Source organism: Rhipicephalus microplus, chromosome 9, assembly GCF_043290135.1.
Source record: "Rhipicephalus microplus isolate Deutch F79 chromosome 9, USDA_Rmic, whole genome shotgun sequence".
Taxonomy (NCBI): Eukaryota; Metazoa; Arthropoda; class Arachnida; order Ixodida; family Ixodidae; genus Rhipicephalus; species Rhipicephalus microplus.
This window is the reverse complement of record NC_134708.1, coordinates 58,805,135-58,828,276: the sequence shown is the minus strand read 5'-3', so window position 1 is coordinate 58,828,276 and position 23,142 is coordinate 58,805,135. Positions and strand designations below refer to the sequence as shown.

General features: G+C 43.7%; 1 protein-coding gene across 1 annotated transcript in view; it reads left to right on the top strand.

Annotated features, from left to right (window-relative positions):
- Positions 1-23,142, top strand: part of Fife (regulating synaptic membrane exocytosis protein fife) — a 204,883-nt gene that overhangs the window by 103,265 nt on the left and 78,476 nt on the right. The window lies entirely within an intron of this gene.

Sequence of the window (23,142 nt, the reverse complement as noted above, 5' to 3'; positions counted from 1 at the left end):
AACTTCCCCTATACATTCCTTGGCATTACTGCCTGTTAGATATCATTAATATTGTGTAAAAACACGGAAAAACGAGCCCTTATGTACAAACTTTTTTCCCTTATATATATATATATATATATATATATGGATGAAATAGATGATCAGAGTTTCTTCCGGCTACCGTAATAAAAGTTATAAACTTCGAGAATAGTGCAGTATAGGAAACAAAACAATAAAATATTTATTTAATCCTAACAGTTTCGGCTGGTGGACCAGCCTTCTTCGGAGGATGTAAGTGAAATGATACAAGTTCCCGTAGCAGAGGGTCACCCTCACAGTTTAAAGACCCTCCAAAAAAAAAGAGAGAGAAAAAGACAAGCGGGCGAACGAGGTAGCAACAGACAACAAGAAGCAGAAGAAGGAGAGGAACTAGAAAGGAGCGACGGAGAGCCGCCGGAAACGAGCGGGTAATTCTGGCATTGTTACTTGGTATAGGTAAGACGCGCCGCCAGCGGAGGCGACCAAGAAAAACGGAAAAATGTGGAACATGTTGCTGCTTACTCGCATCCCACACATGGATCGAGTTTAAGTTCACGTGGTTCGGCGGCTGGCCCGTGGCATCGGGCCACACACACACACACAAACACACACAAGAACCATACGACCCGCTCCAGCTTTCGGAATATAATGGCCACGTTGGAAAGCTAATGTGCCCTCTCCCCCTTCCTCCACCTGCCCTCTCTTGCAGAAAAATGTACAACCAGTCATACTGAAAATAAATAAATGGGTATTTTTGTAAAGGATGAAAATATATTAAAAATATATAAAAATAAATAATACTAAAAAAGTACTCAGAAAGGAAAATAAAGTCTAATAATACTAACACAATCCGTTTGGTTCACGTAGCATCGAATTCGTTAAGTTTCGCTATATTGACCAACTTGCGTGTGCGACTTCACGTATTTATAAATAAATTAATTGAGTAATTCAATTTCTGTTTCACGAAACGTTGCGGAGACACGTCAGTCGCCCAGGGCTCTCGTTGATTCCGTGGGTAAGTGATCTGAATTTCTTTATAAAGTATGACTCCCGCTGTTCGCGCTCCCGTGTGTTCTGGACGCCGGATTGTAGGAGTATGACACTTACGCGTTCGAAAGAGTGACCAGGAAGATTGATATGTTTGGAGAACGGCAAATTGGGGAGGCCCTTTACGTGTGCCCTGTGGTTGTTGAAACGCAAACGGAACGCGGTTTCCGTGTGTCCAATATATTCCTGTTTGCACACCTCACAGCGAATTTTGTATACCACATTGGCTGAGTCACAGTTAAGGTCGTCTTTAATTTTGTACACATAGTCTGAACAGGAGGCTTCGGCCGTATCTGTGGTCACCATGTGTGTGCACACCCTGCAGCGAGGTTTCCCGCACGGTCTACAGCCCTGATGGTGGTCGGATTTGTGTGTTTTCGCCTTGACCAGTAAGTCTCTCAGGTTTTTATTTCTTCGGTAAACCACCTTGGGCGGAGTCTGAAAAATGGCAGAGAGGCGACTACTCTGTTTAAGTATGTTGAAGTGGCGGTTTAGTATAGAATTCACCCGAGGGGCGGCGGCGCAGTATGTGAGGATTAAATTTGCCCCTGAAGTTATATCATCTTTATTCCCACCTTTTTCTCCCATTGTTGATTCTCGGTCCAAAGAGCGAGCGCGCTCAATTGCATTGTCAATTATTTTTTCGGGGTACTTTTGACGCAAGAAGGCTGTTCTCAATTCCTGTGCGTGGGTGTCAAATTGCGTGATTTCAGAGCAAATTCTTCTGTATCTGTGGGCTTGAGAGTAAGGAACACCTGTTTTGCAGTGATGGGGGTGACTGCTATGGAAATGCAGATACTGTTGGCGGTCTGTTGGTTTTTTATACAGGGAAGTAGATATGGTGGTGCCACTGAGTGATACAGTGACATCCAGAAAGTGAACACTCCTCTGCGAATACGTGTGCGTGAATGTTATCGAAGGATGCACGGAGTTGAAACCGGAAATGAATTTGGAAAGATTATGTTCACTATCGGCCCACACGAAGAATATATCATCGAGGAAGCGTCGGTAAAATATAGGTTTGAATGGAGAATTTTCGAGGAAAGGAATTTCTAAAGAGGCCATGAAAATATTTGCGTAATTTGGGGCCATTTTGGTTCCCATGGCAGTTCCGTTTACTTGCAGATAATGGTTTTGGTCGAATTCAAAGTTATTATGTTTAAGTACCAGATTTAGGAGCACCTCTAAAGCGCTTTCGTCGAATTCACTCGTTGATTTACTTTTTCCGTAGGCGGCGACTGTGGCGGCGATTCCTTCGGTGTGGGGAATGTTTGTGTACAGTGATGAGACATCCATGGTGACCAAATAGCAATCTAGAGGTACCACAAGTTTTGAGACTTCTCGAAGGAAGTGGCTGGTATCTTTGATGTATGATGGGAATGATTGTGGGATGTGCCTAATCAGAGAGTCAATGAAACTAGAAATTTTTTCAGTAGCAGTACCGTTGCTGGAAACTATGGGTCGGCCGGGATTGTTAGTCTTGTGAATTTTGGGTAGTAAATAGAAACGCCCGGGAGACGATTTGCCAGGTGACATCATTTTAAGCATAGGGTAGGTTATCTTCCCACTTTTACGTAATGATATTAGTGAGGCCTTAATAGTACTTTTATACTCCTCTGTCGGATCACAAGGGAGTTGTTTATAGAAATTTTCATAGAAATTTTCAAAGAAGGGCTTCGCCAACTGGCAGATGAAAATTTCTATAAACAACTCCCTTGTGATCCGACAGAGGAGTATAAAAGTACTATTAAGGCCTCACTAATATCATTACGTAAAAGTGGGAAGATAACCTACCCTATGCTTAAAATGATGTCACCTGGCAAATCGTCTCCCGGGCGTTTCTATTTACTACCCAAAATTCACAAGACTAACAATCCCGGCCGACCCATAGTTTCCAGCAACGGTACTGCTACTGAAAAAATTTCTAGTTTCATTGACTCTCTGATTAGGCACATCCCACAATCATTCCCATCATACATCAAAGATACCAGCCACTTCCTTCGAGAAGTCTCAAAACTTGTGGTACCTCTAGATTGCTATTTGGTCACCATGGATGTCTCATCACTGTACACAAACATTCCCCACACCGAAGGAATCGCCGCCACAGTCGCCGCCTACGGAAAAAGTAAATCAACGAGTGAATTCGACGAAAGCGCTTTAGAGGTGCTCCTAAATCTGGTACTTAAACATAATAACTTTGAATTCGACCAAAACCATTATCTGCAAGTAAACGGAACTGCCATGGGAACCAAAATGGCCCCAAATTACGCAAATATTTTCATGGCCTCTTTAGAAATTCCTTTCCTCGAAAATTCTCCATTCAAACCTATATTTTACCGACGCTTCCTCGATGATATATTCTTCGTGTGGGCCGATAGTGAACATAATCTTTCCAAATTCATTTCCGGTTTCAACTCCGTGCATCCTTCGATAACATTCACGCACACGTATTCGCAGAGGAGTGTTCACTTTCTGGATGTCACTGTATCACTCAGTGGCACCACCATATCTACTTCCCTGTATAAAAAACCAACAGACCGCCAACAGTATCTGCATTTCCATAGCAGTCACCCCCATCACTGCAAAACAGGTGTTCCTTACTCTCAAGCCCACAGATACAGAAGAATTTGCTCTGAAATCACGCAATTTGACACCCACGCACAGGAATTGAGAACAGCCTTCTTGCGTCAAAAGTACCCCGAAAAAATAATTGACAATGCAATTGAGCGCGCTCGCTCTTTGGACCGAGAATCAACAATGGGAGAAAAAGGTGGGAATAAAGATGATATAACTTCAGGGGCAAATTTAATCCTCACATACTGCGCCGCCGCCCCTCGGGTGAATTCTATACTAAACCGCCACTTCAACATACTTAAACAGAGTAGTCGCCTCTCTGCCATTTTTCAGACTCCGCCCAAGGTGGTTTACCGAAGAAATAAAAACCTGAGAGACTTACTGGTCAAGGCGAAAACACACAAATCCGACCACCATCAGGGCTGTAGACCGTGCGGGAAACCTCGCTGCAGGGTGTGCACACACATGGTGACCACAGATACGGCCGAAGCCTCCTGTTCAGACTATGTGTACAAAATTAAAGACGACCTTAACTGTGACTCAGCCAATGTGGTATACAAAATTCGCTGTGAGGTGTGCAAACAGGAATATATTGGACACACGGAAACCGCGTTCCGTTTGCGTTTCAACAACCACAGGGCACACGTAAAGGGCCTCCCCAATTTGCCGTTCTCCAAACATATCAATCTTCCTGGTCACTCTTTCGAACGCGTAAGTGTCATACTCCTACAATCCGGCTTCCAGAACACACGGGAGCGCGAACAGCGGGAGTCATACTTTATAAAGAAATTCAGATCACTTACCCACGGAATCAACGAGAGCCCTGGGCGACTGACGTGTCTCCGCAACGTTTCGTGAAACAGAAATTGAATTACTCAATTAATTTATTTATAAATACGTGAAGTCGCACACGCAAGTTGGTCAATATAGCGAAACTTAACGAATTCGATGCTACGTGAACCAAACGGATTGTGTTAGTATTATTAGACTTTATTTTCCTTTCTGAGTACTTTTTTAGTATTATTTATTTTTATATATTTTTAATATATTTTCATCCTTTACAAAAATACCCATTTATTTATTTTCAGTATGACTGGTTGTACATTTTTCTGCAAGAGAGGGCAGGTGGAGGAAGGGGGAGAGGGCACATTAGCTTTCCAACGTGGCCATTATATTCCGAAAGCTGGAGCGGGTCGTATGGTTCTTGTGTGTGTTTGTGTGTGTGTGTGTGGCCCGATGCCACGGGCCAGCCGCCGAACCACGTGAACTTAAACTCGATCCATGTGTGGGATGCGAGTAAGCAGCAACATGTTCCACATTTTTCCGTTTTTCTTGGTCGCCTCCGCTGGCGGCGCGTCTTACCTATACCAAGTAACAATGCCAGAATTACCCGCTCGTTTCCGGCGGCTCTCCGTCGCTCCTTTCTAGTTCCTCTCCTTCTTCTGCTTCTTGTTGTCTGTTGCTACCTCGTTCGCCCGCTTGTCTTTTTCTCTCTCTTTTTTTTTGGAGGGTCTTTAAACTGTGAGGGTGACCCTCTACTACGGGAACTTGTATCATTTCACTTACATCCTCCGAAGAAGGCTGGTCCACCAGCCGAAACTGTTAGGATTAAATAAATATTTTATTGTTTTGTTTCCTATACTGCACTATTCTCGAAGTTTATAACTATATATATATATATATATATATATATATATATATATATATATATATATATATATATATATATATATACGAGACTCTCGTGAATGAGTAAGAGAAAAACGTGTATACTTAAGGCCTCGTTCTTCGGTGTTTTGACACAATATTAACGAGATCTAACAGACAATAATGCTAAGTAAAGTATAGGGGAAGTTATTACACCGAATTGTAATGTAAATGTAGACAAAGAAGAGTGGGTGAAAAGATAACTTGCTGTGGGCAGGAACTGAACCTGCGATCCTGTGACACACACTCGTATATATATATATATATATATATATATATATATATATATATATATATATATATATATATATATATATATATATATATATATATATATATATATATATATATTATATATGTGTGTGTGTGTGTGTGTTACAGAAAAAAGATAAGAGCACAAATAAAAAACAAGCAAAAACAGAAAGACTGCAAAAACCAACGTGGTTACCCTGGAAAACCACGTGCCAGAGAATTCAAATATGCCGAAGTATTCCGAATAAAGCTATAGACGCTTTACTCATGCAGCTTCTTGCATTCTTTTTTGTTTTTTTTTCTGTGTTCTTGGATAAGCAGGTCAGGTTATCTCTTTTCTGTAACATATATATGTGCATTTCAGTAGTAATAAATCAGATGAATGTATGCGCAGGTCCTCGTTAATTGTGTTCATTGTAATTTTTTTGCGGAGGGTATTTGAATAATTAAATACGAACTAGCCCAATCCCACACTTTACTTCAGTACTTTGCTTACATCACCAGCCAACTAGCAGAAGTCATCACATTAGCGCAACCCTGAAAAAATGGTGGCCTGGTAGAACACGAACTCCCTGCTCGTTTGTTATTTTTCGTCCGCACTCTCAGTGGTGAAGGGGCACTAAACTATACTTTGCAGGCTCTGTTGAAGCTTTGTAATATCTTTTTTTTCCCCAAAAACCAGGAGAAAAAAGGGAGAGAGAGTGGCGGGGGGGGGGGGGGATAGTTCAGGGTAAGCCTCGTTCAGAATTAAGGCACACATCGCGCTACACTGGCTCGCGGCAGCCTACCCCTCCTGGTGTAAATTGTGCAATGTCCGAGCTGGCAGAGCAGTTAATTCAATTTGCGAAGCCTCGGAGATCGGAGGCCAGCCGCACCACCACGACAAAATGGCCATAGGTTTGCGGAAGTGAGAACACTGGTCGGTGAAACGTGTGGGAAGCCACACATGCACACAGACACACACACTATATATATATATATATATATATATATATATATATATATATATATATATATATATATATATATATATATATATATATATATATATATATATATATATATATATATACCGACGACTATACCGCCACTGCGGACGACAACCGAATGGAGGAGGTGTTGTACCATACTTTCTTGGGGACCTTCGACGGAAAATTTTGCTCTGTCTGTCTATCTGTCTGTCTGTCTGTCTGCACATTTGTCTGTTTGTCCGTCCTAACGGTACCCCAAACGGCACCGAACGGCCAACACCATTCGCAGCACCCACCAATATTGCTCAAGGTTTACGCGTTCATAGTTGTGCGATTGTCGAATAAAAAGCAATTATTGCGCATATCTGAGGCGCCACAACAACGCTTCGACGTTTTTTTATGTCTGCCTTTATACTAGAAGAAGCACACACAAGTAACTTTTTTAGCGCGCTGCGCTGACAGTGCAACGCGATGCTGAAAAATGTGTTTCCAACGCTTTGCTACGACGTCACTGTGGTGGCACCTGCCCGTCGCTTTGCATTCAACACCTTATCACCTACGAGAATGGCACGAATCTTTTTTCGCGGGCTGCACACCTTCGTTTCCGAAGATAATTGCCACATGGCACTTGTGTCTAACGTGATTGATTGATTGATTTGTGGGGTTTAACGTCCCGAAACCACCATTTGATCATGAGAGACGCCGTAGTGGAGGACTCCGGAAATTTTGACCACCTGGGGTTCTTTAACGTGCACCCAAATCTGAGTACACGGGCCTACAACATTTCCGCCTCCATCGGAAATGCAGCCGCTGCAGCCGGGAATCGAACCCGCGACCTGCGGGTCAGCAGCCGAGTGCCTTAGCCACTAGACCACCGCGGCGGGGCTTGTGTCTAACGTGTCTGGATGCGCTCGTTTGCCTCCGCTGCACGCTCGAGGCACTCTAACGCAGCGCCTGCAGAATACCATTCACCGATTTTCTTGCGCAGAGCATCAAATAAACGTATTGTTCACTCTCTCCGGACGCAAGACTATCGTCTTTCGACGACAGTTACAGTGTAACATGTAGATTCGGGCCAATGTTTTTACTTCCAGACCTAGATTACTTAACCGGAATCACAATTAAGCGGCGCCAGTTTTAGCGAGCAGGCATCTGAGCAGATTCTATAGGGTATATCCCTGTACACGCAGAGAATGTACAGGGATTCGCGGCTCCGGTTCGAGCGTCGAAGTGATTCCCTGTTTACTCGGACGCGATGTAGCGAGTGGAGTTCCTTCTAGATCGTCCGTGCCGCGTTTGCATAAGCCTCTTTCGCGTTGACAGACGCGACGATCTGGAGCTAATACAGAGGCGCCATGCACCGCGGCATGCCGAGAATGAACTCAGGATGAAGACGATGAACAAAGTGCGTTTACGCTGCAAGCGGATTTGGACTGCGACACCGTTCGAGGAAACGGTTTGCTTTGGTAAGTCTAGCCATTTCAGTTTTTTCGACAACATCGTCATGCTCAAAACAGACAGACAGATAACTAGACAGATAACTAGATAAATAGATAGATAGATAGATAGATAGATAGATAGATAGATAGATAGATAGATAGATAGATAGATAGATAGATAGATAGATAGATAGATAGATAGATAGATAGATAGATAGATAGATAGATAGATAGATAGATAGATAGATAGATAGATAGATAGATAGATAGATAGATAGATAGATAGATAGATAGATAGATAGATAGATAGATAGATAGATAGATAGATAGATAGACAGACAGACAGACAGACAGACAGGCAGACAGGCAGACAGGCAGACAGGCAGACAAACAGATAGATAGATCCAAGCAAACAAAGAAATTTCAAATAAATAATTATGTGGGGTTCGACGTCCCAAAACCACATGATTATGAGAGACGCCGTAGTGGAGGGCTCCGAAAATTTCGACCACCTGGGGTTCTTTAACGTGCACGAAAATCCGAGTACACGAGCTGACAGCATTTTCGCTTCCATCGAAAATGCAGCCGCCGCAGCAGGGATTTGATCCCGTAGCCTACGGGTCAGCAGCCCAGTACCATCGCCATTAGACCACCGCGGCGGGGCGAGAACGTAAAGGCAGCATAATCGCATCGCTCTTGAAATGCTACAGTATGAAAGCAATGCGACCATGATTTTTTGGTCTCTACTCGTCATTATCGAAAGAACTGGCATGGTATATGATAACAAAAACGTATGACGTCACCACTCTTGCATGCGCCATGCATTTTACCAACATGGCAGTTTGAGTTTTGTCGGCGCAAGTCATCTATAGGGATGTTACAAATTTAAAGTTAACTTTTTTTACGTGACGTTATGTTCAACTTTCTTCACGGGCAACGTATAACGCCCTGTCCATGACAAAATGGCTGATCACAAAATCGCTCAAATGCACATTCTTCTGTCACAAACCCGATCTCACCAACTCTGCGCCTTCAGTCGAACAATCGGCGGATAGCACCATTGTACCAATGCATGAATATTCCACCGTCTGAATATCGGTGTTGGGCCCCGCTAATCCTGCAACGACCGAATCGCTACGTTTTCACGATATCATCGAGCATGAGTCCATGCATTCACGCGAAAGAAAATAAAAAAAACAGAAGCTGGATTTACCTTCGCACAGAACACACTGTCGGTGGAGCCCTCTGTAGACACACAATCTTACTTATTTGCCGGGAGGCTCACGCTGAAGGACAGCAGCGCGAAAGGGCAAATACCTCGAGGTGTCCGGGCGCAAATCCGTGAGGCGTATACTCTATCCATTTAGGCGAGACACAGACACAAGGAGCCCCACCCGTCCTCAATTACATGGACATGTTCAAATAAACACACACAAAAAAGCGAGATGCCTTCATCCTCTGGGTCTGCTTGAGGCTGGTAGAAGTGGCCGACATGTTGGCTCAAGCACGTCATTTGTCTTCGTCCATCGTCGGGCACCCGGTTTGTTTGACGCCGGCATTGAGGCAAAAGGTGGGCGAAAGCCAGATAGGGAATAGATGAGGTACATAGCAGAGGTTCATCAAAACACGAACAATACGAATAGAGATGGAGACAGATGGAAAGAGGTATTCCGAGAAAAGGATCGCAAGGAAGAGAAGGACGACGAGGAGGCTGAGAGTAAGGCATCAGAAAGCGAAGTAAACAAAAGCAAAAGAAGCAGCGTTGAAGGTTGCCGTGTGTTAGGTTCTTTATGATACGTATTTCCACTGAGAAATCGTTTCCGTGGTATAATAAACTAAACTGTATGGTGAAAAAAACAACAAAACTCAAGTCTTTGTTATTAGGCTAAACAAATGTTAAAAAGACGTCACAGATGACACCAAAAAAAATGGTGATTGCATGAACGAATAGTCCAATAGTCCAGATTGAGCTAAGCTAAGTGAGTTAGTGTCTAGAAAAACAAAAGAAACAGTTCTTCTCACAGTTTAGTCGATTCCGGAAGGTTATGGTGATTCGGCGTTGAGGCATCGGTAATGTCGGGGTCGGTAGATCGGCGCAGTCGAGGGTACAGGTGCCGCGCGGACACACGATCGCAGGATCACTCGCCAAGTTCCCGCTGTACACCACTGCCACAGTGACGTGGTACATCAGGTGTCGTCCTTGTCGGATAACGAGGTCGTACCCAAGTATCCACAGGCTCGGCTCCGGAACCTAACAGCCTTGAGAGTACCCCGGACAGCTTGGCCCGCACGTCTTCCTCCGGCGTTCCACGCGCCAGGCCCACCATCTTGTCAACGATGACTAAATTTCAAGGCCTAAAGGCTGCCGCAGGGCCGTCAGAGGGTGGGGGCCTAGTTACGCCGCGAACGCGGCGGAAAGCCTGTGTTTCGTTCACGTTTTAGGAGAACTAACGCTCCCACTCTCGTAGCTGCCGCGGCTTGATTGGGCCGAATAAAAGATGTGGAAAAAAAAAAAAAGACTTACTGAGCATGCTCAGTTGGGCAACTGGGCCCCCAACCTGTGACGTCACTGCGGCAGCCTTTCGGTCTTGAAATTTAGTCGGCGTTGGTCTTGTTCTTGTTGCCCTTCACTTGTGGCTCATACCCACTGTGGGGGATCGGCCAATAATTGAGTGGTCTTATAAAGTATTATTCTATTTTAGAGTAAAGAAACTTACAAACTGAAAGCGTTACAAATTTTAGAATGAAATTTTGATGATCACTGATCTGTACTTACTATAAAGATTTTGTATTAATAATATATATTAACCTAGATCAAAACCTAGCCTAAAAAAAAAGGAGGAGTTATGCGCATGTCCACACAGCAGAATAATAATAGTTTGTTAGTCTTTTTTCTTCATTGAGGTAATTCCGCACTGCCTCGCAAACTTTCGCACTGGAAAACCCAGAAATAGAGGCTCCAAAGGACAGAAGCACGGGCGTGGATAAGTTCATTCTAATTGCACGTAAAGAATTTTCGAACTTGCATCTACGGGCTGTAGTAAATCGTCTACATGTCCTGATCGATAGTTTCTGGCTCACCACAGAAAGCGCACATCGGAGAAAGAGCCTGACCAGACCTGTGTTGGTAGAAATTTAGTTTGGGCGCCCAACAGCACAGCCTTGTAATTGCGACTTGTAGTTTACGTGTCCTCCTTCTCTTCCTTGTTTTCTTTTTTTTTCCTCCGGCGCCTTTTTTTTTGAGTTTCGGTTTCGCTTCACTTCACTTTCACTGGCCACACACCACTTCTGTCCTATACAGCTGTGTCCATAATGTTCACTTGTCATCACAGCAGGTATGCTGTGCAAGAGAGGAAGCAAGTAATAAAACGACACAGACCAAAAAACAAAGATTAAAAAACAAAGACATTTGTTGATGAACAACAGCTGTTGAGCACCAGCCGATATGATATGGCTTTAGATCTGGGCATTCAACCTGAAATGCGCTCGTAGACCTCGAAAGTCGGATTCACATTGCCCGGCATAAAAAAAACAGTACGCTGCTGTTATCTTAGACATCTGTAAAGCACACGATGGGATCCAACATTCTGTGTTAATAAATCGTTTAGGTACCATGGACTCCCTTCGTACATCGTAGCATAGTAGCATGGGTGACGGAATTTTGAAAAGGATGAAGTTTTACTGCGTTAAAGACGGCTTTTTTTTCCTGCAAGCACAAGCCGACCCGAGTCGTGCCACAGGGATCAGTACTTTCACCAGCATTATTCAACATCTTGATGCGTATTTTTATTTGATCAGTGGTGCAGACTTATGTTTATGTGGACGACATTGCTTTTTTTTTACAATCGCTGCTGACATACATCACCTTTTCAATAATTTGCAGTCGTACTTCAGTGATCTCGAGAATATGCTAGATGGACTACAGTTGAGTCTTAATATAATAAGTGTGCTGTTTTGGTTTTTCCTGTTAACGATCCGGTGAGAATGTCTTTGATTTAAAAGCTGCAGGATATTCCGCAAGTTGATTTATTAAAATACCTCGGCGTCATATATAACGAACAACTAAACAGGCAACCTCATATTGAATATATCACTACAAAAGGAGCACGGGAAATTGGTGTATTGCGCAGGCTGAGCAGCCGCAGATCGGGTGTGAGAATAAAATCACTCTTGATGGTTTACAAAATGTAAATACGACCGGTATTAGAATTCGGCCGTGCTATTTATTTCGGTGCGGCAGCATACAAACTTCAGCCACTAGTCTTATTAGAGAGAGAGGCTTTACGGCTGTGCATAGGCCTTCCAAAGTATGTGGCAAATGCTGTGAACACCACTCCTGTTAAGCTGATTCAACCTACTTAAGGTGCAGACTTTCTTATGATTGTACGAATCACTGTCTGATCATACTCAAATAATTTTCGTCTTCAATCTTGATTTATTTTTCTATAAGCATCGGCTTAGATTCCGCCAGCCACAAATCATATTTGTACAAACATTACTCGACTCCCTAAGTGTAAAAATTCATAATGTGCGTCCTTTGACAATGCAACCCGAATTCATAGACATTGTCTACCATATACTCTTCCAAACTACGCGAAATAATCGCCTCACGAAATTTTAAATAGACTGTTACAAGAGCGTCTAAATAATCTACCAACAATTGTGGTTTTTCGAACAGATACATCGCAAACTGTGGAAAAAAGCTCGCATAGGAATTGAATATTCTGCCCTGATCTTGAGTGGTCTTTTCCTTTTCGACTGCTTGATTTTATCCAAGTTTTTATGGCTGAATTTGTGGCCATAATATTAGCTCTCCACGAGTGAAGCAATTTCAGTACTCTAGTAGCAGCTATCATTGCCTCATTATATGTGTGTTCTTCTCTCTCCGCATCTGGTGAAACGCCTCTTCTAAAGCTTCTCAGAAGACTAGTTCCCACGTACCTTCAATGTCTCCTCTTAATTTGGGTACCAGGACGCAAGGGTTTGTTTTTAGATGAAAGCGCCGATTCTTTAGCGAAAACGGCGCAGCTGATTCCAATCATTCAAGTTTTCCCACTGACAGCGTACATTACAATTGCACGATTTCGCACTCTAACATTCAAAAAACACTTATCAGACTCCGTCTTCACAGCTTCTCCAGAATATCAGCACATATTATTTCCCTGGAACAGTGAGCGGTCATGAATAATGGAAATAACTGCCGAGTTACCTCCTTCAACTTTTACCTACATAGAGCAAGGCAAGCGCAGTCTCCTCCGTGTCTCTTCTGTGAGAAGGAGGAAACAATTAGTCATTACTTTGTACACCTGCTGCCGGTACGTGTCATTGAGGAGAAGATTCATACCACCATTTCTTGGAAAATTGGGTCTGGAAATATCTGAACCAGCTGGTTTTTTTTCATTTGGCGCCTCTACTCTGGGCTACAGTCACAAGGATCTTTACTACGCCATAGAGGAAGTTATCAGCCTGACTAAAAAAAATACTGAGCTAAATTTTTCATCCTATTAAACTTTTAAATACCAATATTTCGTAATTAGGTTTGTTGTATACCTATTTTTAGATTATACGAGAAGCATTACGAAGAAACACCTAAAAATAAAATAAAACAAAAATTTATTTAGCACTCGGCCAATCCTCTGCGCTGGGTAAGAGCCATGCGGAAGACGAGAAGAAGACGTCGCATAAGTAAAGTTAGACGCCGATTGATTCGAGGAAAGTGTCTATTTTGTCATTGCAAGCGAATACAGTCGGCCGATGCACAGTATTGAGGCACGATCACAGCAGGACAGTGCAGCGGCACTATCTGCTTGCTGGCTGTTCGGACAGTCATCTGAGTGCAAACGTCTAATGGTTTCATCAATATGGCATTCGGTATAGGCGTATTAACAACGCTCACAGTAGCTATTGAGGCAGGAGAAAATGGTTTAGAAGAGGAGATGTAGAATCCTGTAAAGTACAATGGAATACGACGGCGCGATATTCTGATGCGTTGTACTTTGGAACGTGACCTACTGCTGTTACGATGTCGTCTCTCGCGAGGCTCTGTTGGCAGTATGTTGCGTCAACAGGTTTCTGTACTGCGGCATCAGATATTTAGAGTTTAGAAAGATTTCTCTAGAAACGATTCGATGTCTTTTGTGACAATATATGTTTATGAAGTATTGCGAAAACTTCGGGTACTTCAGTTGTATTTCAATAGGGGAGAGATGAATCACTTCGGTTGTGATGTCAGAGAATGTGTTGTGAAACAGATGCTACACCAGCAATTTGCAGCAACTACAGAAACATCTTTTTGTGTCAAGGCATTTTTTTGTCCTGATTGCAAGTTCTTCGGTCACATACATACATACATACATACATACATACATACATACATACATACATACATACATACATACATACATATATACATACATACATACATACATGCATACATGCATACATGCATACATACATACATACATACATACATACATACATACATACATACATACATACATACATACATACATACATACATACATACATACACACACACACACACACACGTACATACATACATACATACATACATACACACACCACACACACGTACATACATACATACATACATACATACATACATACATACATACATACACACACATACACACACATACACATACATACATACATACATACATACATACATACATACATACATACATACATACATACACACACACATACACACACACATACACACACATACATACATACATACATACATACATACATACATACATACATACATACATACATACATACATACATACATACATACATACATACATACATACATACATACTCAGCGCACGCAACAAAGGCTTGGAATAAATGGAGCAAGCATTGTGGCGTCTTGGACTAAAGCAGCGGAAACTATTTCCGTAGCAGCGAAACGCGAAGGGTGGCACAAAGACGTGTGGCGTAGGCGTTATGTTTATTACCACACTTTATGTGTACACGCGTTTATTATTTTAAAAAAGAAAGAAAGAAAGAAAGGAAGGAAGGAAGGAAGGAAGGAGGGAAGGAAGGAAGGAAAGAAGGAAGGAAAGAAGGAAGGAAGGAAGGAAGGAAGGAAGGAAGGAAGGAAGGAAGGAAGGAAGGAAGGAAGGAAGGAAGGAAGGAAGGAAGGAAGGAAGGAAGGAAGGAAGGAAGCAGGCTGAGGTAAGAAAATGACGGCTGTTCTCGAGAGAGAACTTCCGGTCTACATCTCTTCCCACAACAATGCCCCCGCGATCCCAAAAAGCGTTCCGCTAGATACACATGCATTAACTTAAGCAGCTCTGTCGGCATGTACCTTGAGTTGCCTCAACAAAAGACAACTCTTTTCACGGTCGCTCAAGTGCTGGGCACAAATGTAGACATTACGGTGACGACGACAACCCACCCTTTCACCAGCCAGCGTTACCCTTTGTCAAGTGTCATGACGGGAAAGGAGATTCAACGACGATAGACACAGGTACAAAAAAAAAGGAACGTATAGACGACCGCGTGTCGAGCATGTCACGTAATCAGCCTTTTCTTACGCAGTCCTCGGAGAGAGACGCCGCGTGTGTGTCCTCCAGTCCTCTGTTATACTACTCCTCTCCCAACACCCACGCCTCTCACTCTCCTCTGATTCTGCCCCTACCCTTTTTACCTCTTCTCCCCCAAGTGTCGCGGTTGTGGTGCCCTCACCTGAGAGACATTTACTGCGTCACTCAACCACACTCTTCCCCCTCTTTCATCTCAAGAATCTCTTCCCCACGCGAAGGGGGCGGAGCCTCGTTCTGTCTCGTCTCACTTTTCGTCGGCCTCGGCGAAAGAGAGCGGCTGTAAATGGGAACGTGGGAGGAGGGCGGCAAGGCAATGAGGGAAGCGGTCCGCCCGACGGGTTCGACATGGCCGGGACAGGGAGGGGGCATTAGCTCAAACGAGTGTCCAGATGATGATCACTCTAGTAAATGAGTGTGCCCCGCCTGGCCGTCGGGGCGTAGATGTCTCTTTCCTTCGCGTTCCGGCCTTTCCTGTCGAATTGACGGTTGCGATGTCGCTGCCGCCGGGAGAAAGAGGACATGACGATCTCTTTCGCGCGGCCTTTGAATAATTGAGGGGGCAGAGCGACCGCGAGACGGTCCCTGCTGGGGACTTCTCTAAACCGCGATGCGGACTTCGTCGGACGAATTCTGACGTCCCGCGGTTGCTACCGCTTCCATATACGACTGCAGCTCACTTATTTTTTCTTCTTGTCACTGCTTAAGCATGATATCCCACGGGATCGCAACTTCGAAAGCCACGGTGGTTTGCCGCATAAGAAAAAAAAATGTTATTGCGGAATTATGGAGATAGCGTGTGGGTGTTAATCTAGGATGATCATGCGATGCCTGACGAGCTGTCGTGAGCTCGAAAGCTAGAGGCTTTGCCAACTGCTGCCGTCTCCTAGAAACAGCGCTTTCGTCCATCGAATACGCTTGGAACACATCTATTGAACTTCTGTGCGTTGTGAGTCGTCTGCTTACTTTTTTTATGGCCCATGACGCAACTACCACGACGAGAATCAAAAAGGGACAAGCAAGGCGCTGCTCGTCTCTGTTATTTTCGTGCTTGTCCCGATAGACGCGCTGTGGGTATTCATGCGTACCAAACTCGCACAAAACTTTTGCGTCGCTTTGGCGAGGACATCTTCATGTTTTTGGTATGCTGTTATTCGTTGGCAGAAAACTATTATGGTCACGAACCAACCTGTGATTTGTTTGTCTACGTCGTCTTCTTCTTCCGATTCGCTCCCAGAACATGCGCGCCTATTTATCTGGCGTGGGATGCATTAAGTATGATGAGCGAGAGAACTAGTTGAGAGAGAGAAAGAGAGCAAAATTAAGACGGAGAAAGCGACCTGAAGGCGAGCGTCGCAAACACTTAGCTATCCAAGTAAGCCACCATAGCATAGTACAGCCTTGTATGGCATGTCTAGTAAAGCAAGAGCATGGAAAAGAAAAGTCATGTTGAGAAGAGCTGTGAATATGAAGAGACAAATGAGGGCGGGAAAGAGTGAAGCATAGCATAGCAAGAAAGGGAAAGACAGAGATAAAATTATTCCAATAGGGAGCAGTAGATGTTTGTCTGGTTTTTCGCCTGACATGCTGCTTCAAGTACTGGGTGATGACAATTACAAACACAGTGAGAAACGCATACAGCCACACACGTGAACTACACTATATACCACGTTTCGTTCAAGCTTGTGACCCGCAAAAATGTCTGCGATGCTTTTGTTGTGTGTAACCCACCCGAGCTACTTTGCCATGGGGCTAGAATATGTTTTAACTACAAGTTCGAGTCCCATTGTAGTTTTAAGGCCGTCTTCAGGGACTGCCTTTCTGGTGTGTATACCGTGCACTTACAGAGAACGTGATTGGCACCTTGTATGTTGTTACATTGCACACACACAGTGATGAGCCCGACAGTTCAATTTTGTTTCTAAAGTAATCGATATATGCGACGTTTATTCGGATGTGGTGCAACTGTGCTTCGTCTTGCCTGTTGAGGTCTCGCGGCATACCGAAGTGTCAAGACGGATCGATCTTGTACAGAAGCCCATACTGTTCGCTAGGGCCTGTCCAGAGGGATCCCTTGAGACGCCAAGCGTGTGCCGATACTAGTGTCCCACTGTACTGCCTCGAGAAAGATACCTCGACGATTCCTGTCGAAGCGAAGAGAAAGAGAGAAATGTAGTGGACGAAAGGAAAGAAAAGCTTAAAGAGAAAGAACGAGAGAATGAGAGAGAAAATTAAAGAATAAAAGAAAGAAGAGAGACAGAAAGAGGTAGAAAAGAAGTGGATGCGAGAAACAGTGAGAGAGAGAACGACAGAAAGAATAAAAAAGAGAAACAAGTGTGTTAAAAGGAAAGAAACACGGACAAAAAAATCGGCAGATCCCACGTATCTGGGAATCGACGCTATGCGAAGCATGTGGAGGGAAGGCGACCGTGTTGCATTTTTTCTATTGAGCGACACGTCATGAAATGATGCTAAGTATATGTACAAATGTAGCACGTACAGACATATGTTGAGTAATTGCAGATGTTGATATAACCAGCTGTTTGCACTTGCGCAACAATGCCAACTGGAACATGCGTATTAGCAACACCAAAAGCTAATATGAAGCGCTGATCCTCGCTAGGATGTTGGTCCTGAACACTGCTATACATAATTCAACTCCAGCGCATGTCAACTAACCACCATAGACGTTAACCCGACGTGACGGCTGTATCAAAGGAGTACATATGCAAAATTTATAAATTTGTGTAGGCGGCACTGGAACCACTGTTGACGTTTCACGAAGATTAGCGTCTACTTGAAAAGTAGTTCCGAGACCTGCGTAGGTCTGAGGTAAAATGCTTCATTGCCACGTAGAATCCTGGGTTCAACTTCAGTTGGGACCCTGACATTTATGCTTTCCATTTGTCAGCTTGACGCTACCAATGTCGGGTATTTCTTAACGCTAGCACGTTAAAATTGCCCATGTGTGTTCTCGTTGCTCCTGGGTAGATACTAAGTGTCTATCGCCTGTGGCACATACCCGCATACCAGCGGCACATACCCGCATACCAGCGGCACATACCCTCCCATGGATATGTGCTGCTGTCTGGTGGAAAATGGTTGATGACGGTAGGGACAGGATTGTGACATAATTAATGTCATGACCAGCGCGCCATATTCGTCGTACGATCTTGCCCTCCCATGTTAATTTTGGTTGACGCCAAGTTAAGGGGGTGACCATGAGAGCACACAAACGTAAGAAGATAGATAGATAGATAGATAGATAGATAGATAGATAGATAGATAGATAGATAGATAGATAGATAGATAGATAGATAGATAGATAGATAGATAGATAGATAGATAGATAGATAGATAGATAGATAGATAGATAGATAGATAGATAGATAGATAGATAGATAGATAGATAGATAGATAGATAGATAGGTAGGTAGGTAGGCAGGTAGGTAGGTAGGTAGGTAGGTAGGTAGGTAGGTAGGTAGGTAGGTAGGTAGGTAGGTAGGTAGGTAGGTAGGTAGGTAGGTAGGTAGGTAGGTAGGTAGGTAGGTAGGTAGGTACGCGCAAAGTCGCCGAAGTTTGCTAAGAAATGCTTCGCATTTAAAAGACGGTAAAATGGAGAGATAAAAAAAAGAAAGACAGAAAGAAGCAAAGAGAAAACGAATAAAGTCGCCTAGCTCCACACGGAGCTAGAACCATTCAGGCTTAGCCCAACTGGTTCTAAGCTGCACTAATGACGCGTGACCCTCAAGAGGGAAGGCTTGCACCAGACGTATTCGTTTATGCAATGCCTTTAGGAAAAATCTGCTTGAAACAAACGTCTTTAATAGTGGCTTGCGTAACAGCACGTTAGTGGTATTCGCTAGCAAAAGAGTTGGTTGAAATGTCGTCGCGACAGGAACATTTCTTTCGAGTTATTTGTCGTAACCCGGAGCTTCCCGCTTCACGAAATAGTTGGTCCCTCTTGGTTTTTACGTTCTCACGTTCAAGATTGGGAGATCACGTCCGTGGCAGTTCGCTTCATACAGTCGCAAAATTTTCTGACGTCGCTCGTACATTACCATGCACGTGCCGCCGGCACATATCGTAAGAACGGCAAATAATATTTTTTTGTTTTATTGCAGTTTCTTGGTGCGTTCATCTGTAGAAAGGAATGAACAACGTGCGCAAAGCGTAGAAAGGCGACAAACCATGCGCGGGACACTTCGATGCGCCGAAATTTACGTTCACTTGCCATTAAAGTATAACGAAGCAATCAGCCATTAAGGTGTTTTCGAAGCCGCAATCTATAATACGTTGAGTATAGATTTCATCTGATAACAACGTTAAGTTACAATTTGCATTCAACTCGAGTTGGAATAATTGCTTGGCACGAAACATGTGTGAGTGTGCCGATGTGGTCCGATGGTACCACGCACAAAATTAGAATTGATTGATTGATTGATTGATTGATTGAGAAAGCTTTAGATGCCTAATTAAATGCAAAAAGTAACCATCTTCAGCGTCCATACGAGTGATGCAAAAAAAATTCAAGAGATGTCGCCTTATAAAATCCTCACGACGTCACAGATAGCCCAAATTAATGACGTCACTATGATGTCACACGTTGACGCCATCACACGAACTCGTTGCTTGTTTAAAGGTGGGCTCATGCCGGAGGCACTCCAAAACCACGTTTGGTGAAGAAAACTTTCCATGCCACTGATCTCGGGAGCAGTAGAAGACAACGTCGGGTGCAGAGAGCTTATCAGGGGGGAGATAGTTGGTGAGGGGGGGGGTACGGTAACTGTGTTTCAAATAAGCTTTTTGGAGCACACGGGGTGTTAGGGGAGGAGCAGGGTATCTATGATATCGACTAAGAAGGCGATGTTTGTTGCCTCTGAGCTGTCTTTGGAAAACGCGAAATTAGGGACAGTGTGACTTTTGAAATGTCTTGCCAATTTATTTTATTTATAAGACAGTGATTCATTTGCACTTTCATTGGTGCGCGAGTTTCCAAGCGTCGCGCCTTGACGATCGCTACGGCCAGAAACGTGACACGTTATGATATGGAGATCTTCACGGCATTGCGTCACCTCGTCGAGCCCACGGGAGTAGTTGCGCAAGAACTGTCGCACCTGCCGCGGACGGCAGCTCTGTGGTTGCGATCCCTTTGCGTAACTCGACCTTAGAGGGCCGCTCCTGCTTCTTTTTTTATATCGTTACGCTTTTGAATGATTTACACGTTGTGCTTCTATTTAGAATATCGCTTACTTTCGCCTTAGCTCGTTTGCTCAATTTCAACGCGTTCAGTCGTGAGGCCGAATCATACATTGTTTATTTTCTTATACTTGTTTCGTGCAATTGGTTACTCTATACAGCTGTTTACCTGTTTGAACAATTTCAGTTCATTTATTATATTCAGGCTGTCAATTCTCTTTACCCACAGAGCCTATTATTACTGGATTAGCGTGCAATGGGTCGCCTCGTGTGAACTGCCATTGGTTGCGCATGACCCACAGCCTCTGGATAAAGATGACCATCCCCTGCAAGCAATATCAACTATTCACGCATAAAACATTCTACAGTCTGCCCGGTAAAAGCGCGCCTAACGTAGTACTCCTCATTCTTTCTTTCCTTTTTTTTCATTTTTTTCTCTCGCACTGCCTTGCAAAATGATCCCTCTTGGCTGTTTCTTTCCTTCCTTTATGTCGGGAACTGGAGCTTCGTCCACGTTCCTAGCAGCAGAACTCCACATTTTCTCCAAAGTGACACAAGAAATACCATGTATACCCTCATATTGCAGCAACAATAAAAACTTCCTTTGAGTAATGATAAGTCACCACGATAAAAAAAAATGGCATCGCCAAACTAGTTACGGCTATTCACCAATATGTGCGCGATTGATAGCGCATCTATTCCTAAAAAAAACGGCGGCTGTTATTAATACAAATTTGACCGGTGCACCTTCCTGAGCCGGCTTTATGTAGCTCGTGGACGCTATTTTCCAGGTTTCAATTTTTTTAAAGACACGTGGCTATCCGCTATCAAGAGCCCCGATGTCGGGGCTTAACTGTGGGCTATCCAGAGGGACCCAGATTTGGCGATCGTGCTTGGCCTGACTGTCCCAACGTGAGAGCGGCCCGCTGCGTGTTGAGCCGTGCGCCTCTGGACTACATAGCAATGGAGTTTGGCATCCATCCGTACATATCTATTTTTTTCCCAACGTAGCTATTAAAGTCGAGCTTAGGTCTTGAGCAGCGATGTTCGCAGCATAGCAAAGTTGGGAGTGCACGCAAATGCCCAGCGTGATCGAAAGCATTGCACGAGCCTATGCCAGCGAGGGTGAGAGAAAGGGTGAGAGTAAGGCAATAGAGTGTCAGCCCAGGAATGAGCGTGGCGGGGAACAAAAAGAACCTGGCCTAGTTTTGATCCCGCTTTACTAAACTACGCTCTTCCACTTTTCTTGGCAGTGAAGTGAATGTTAGAGACAAACTGCGCATCTTTTACCATTAATTTATTTGTTTATTTATTTATATATACTGTGATCTTTCAGTTGAAAGATCATTGCAGGGTAGGAAAAGTATTCAAGAAAAGGTAAATGGATTCAAACAAACAATAACTGTAGAAATGTGAATATGCAACACTAATGCATAAAGAATATGGCATTTCTATAATTTTACGCAGTAACAAAATACAGAGTAACATTATGAACCATAGAATAATATACTCACTCAATAACAATATAATTACAATAAAGTAAACACAATACAATAACAAGTAATGGTTTAGTAGGGGCCGCTTTCAAATATACAGAGCGTGTTATGTAATTCGACTTCATTTGCAAGGTTATTCCAGTCATTACTCAATCTAGTCGAACATTTGGGTTCGCATTCTTTTGCATGAAATGTGAGAACTACTCAGGTATTTTTTACGTCTCTTTGAGACAAGATGCACCTCACACTATACTCGGCGACAGCTTTTCTTGACATTGAAGCGAAGGCTACGGAGGCGGGGCCTCCGCACATTTGTGTTACCTCGCAAGTAGTCCGGCAGCTTGCAGCGGATTTCAATTCCAGTTTCGGTTTTCGCTTGCTCGCTGCGCTAGTGTGTTTAGCAAAATGTATGCATGCAAAATAGGAACATCAGAGTTAAACTTTGATGAGAGTGCATACATGCAGCTAGTTACTGTGCTGTTTATATACTGGTACATATAAAATTTTCCGTTGTTCAGAACGTTTTCTCAGCATTATTCAGCCTTTATAACAGTGAAGTTTAGGTTCCGTGTTCAGCCCAGTATATACGGGTACGCGCCACACGTGATCGAATGTTAACGTTTACGGTATTGAGCCCTGGTACAGGCGAAATGGAAGGCCGGTTGCGGCACGATCCGGCCACGGGCCTGTCTTGTTTCAGTTTTGCTGTATTCGGTTTACGCCCTCAAAGGCTGTCAGCAATGATCGGCGCAGACTGCGCCTCAGTGTTCGAGAAGCCTCACAATTGTTGTAGATCGTTGTTAAGATTGCGCGCAAGACGCGAACAGTGAAGCTTATTTCAGAGCTTGCGCGGCCACCAGTG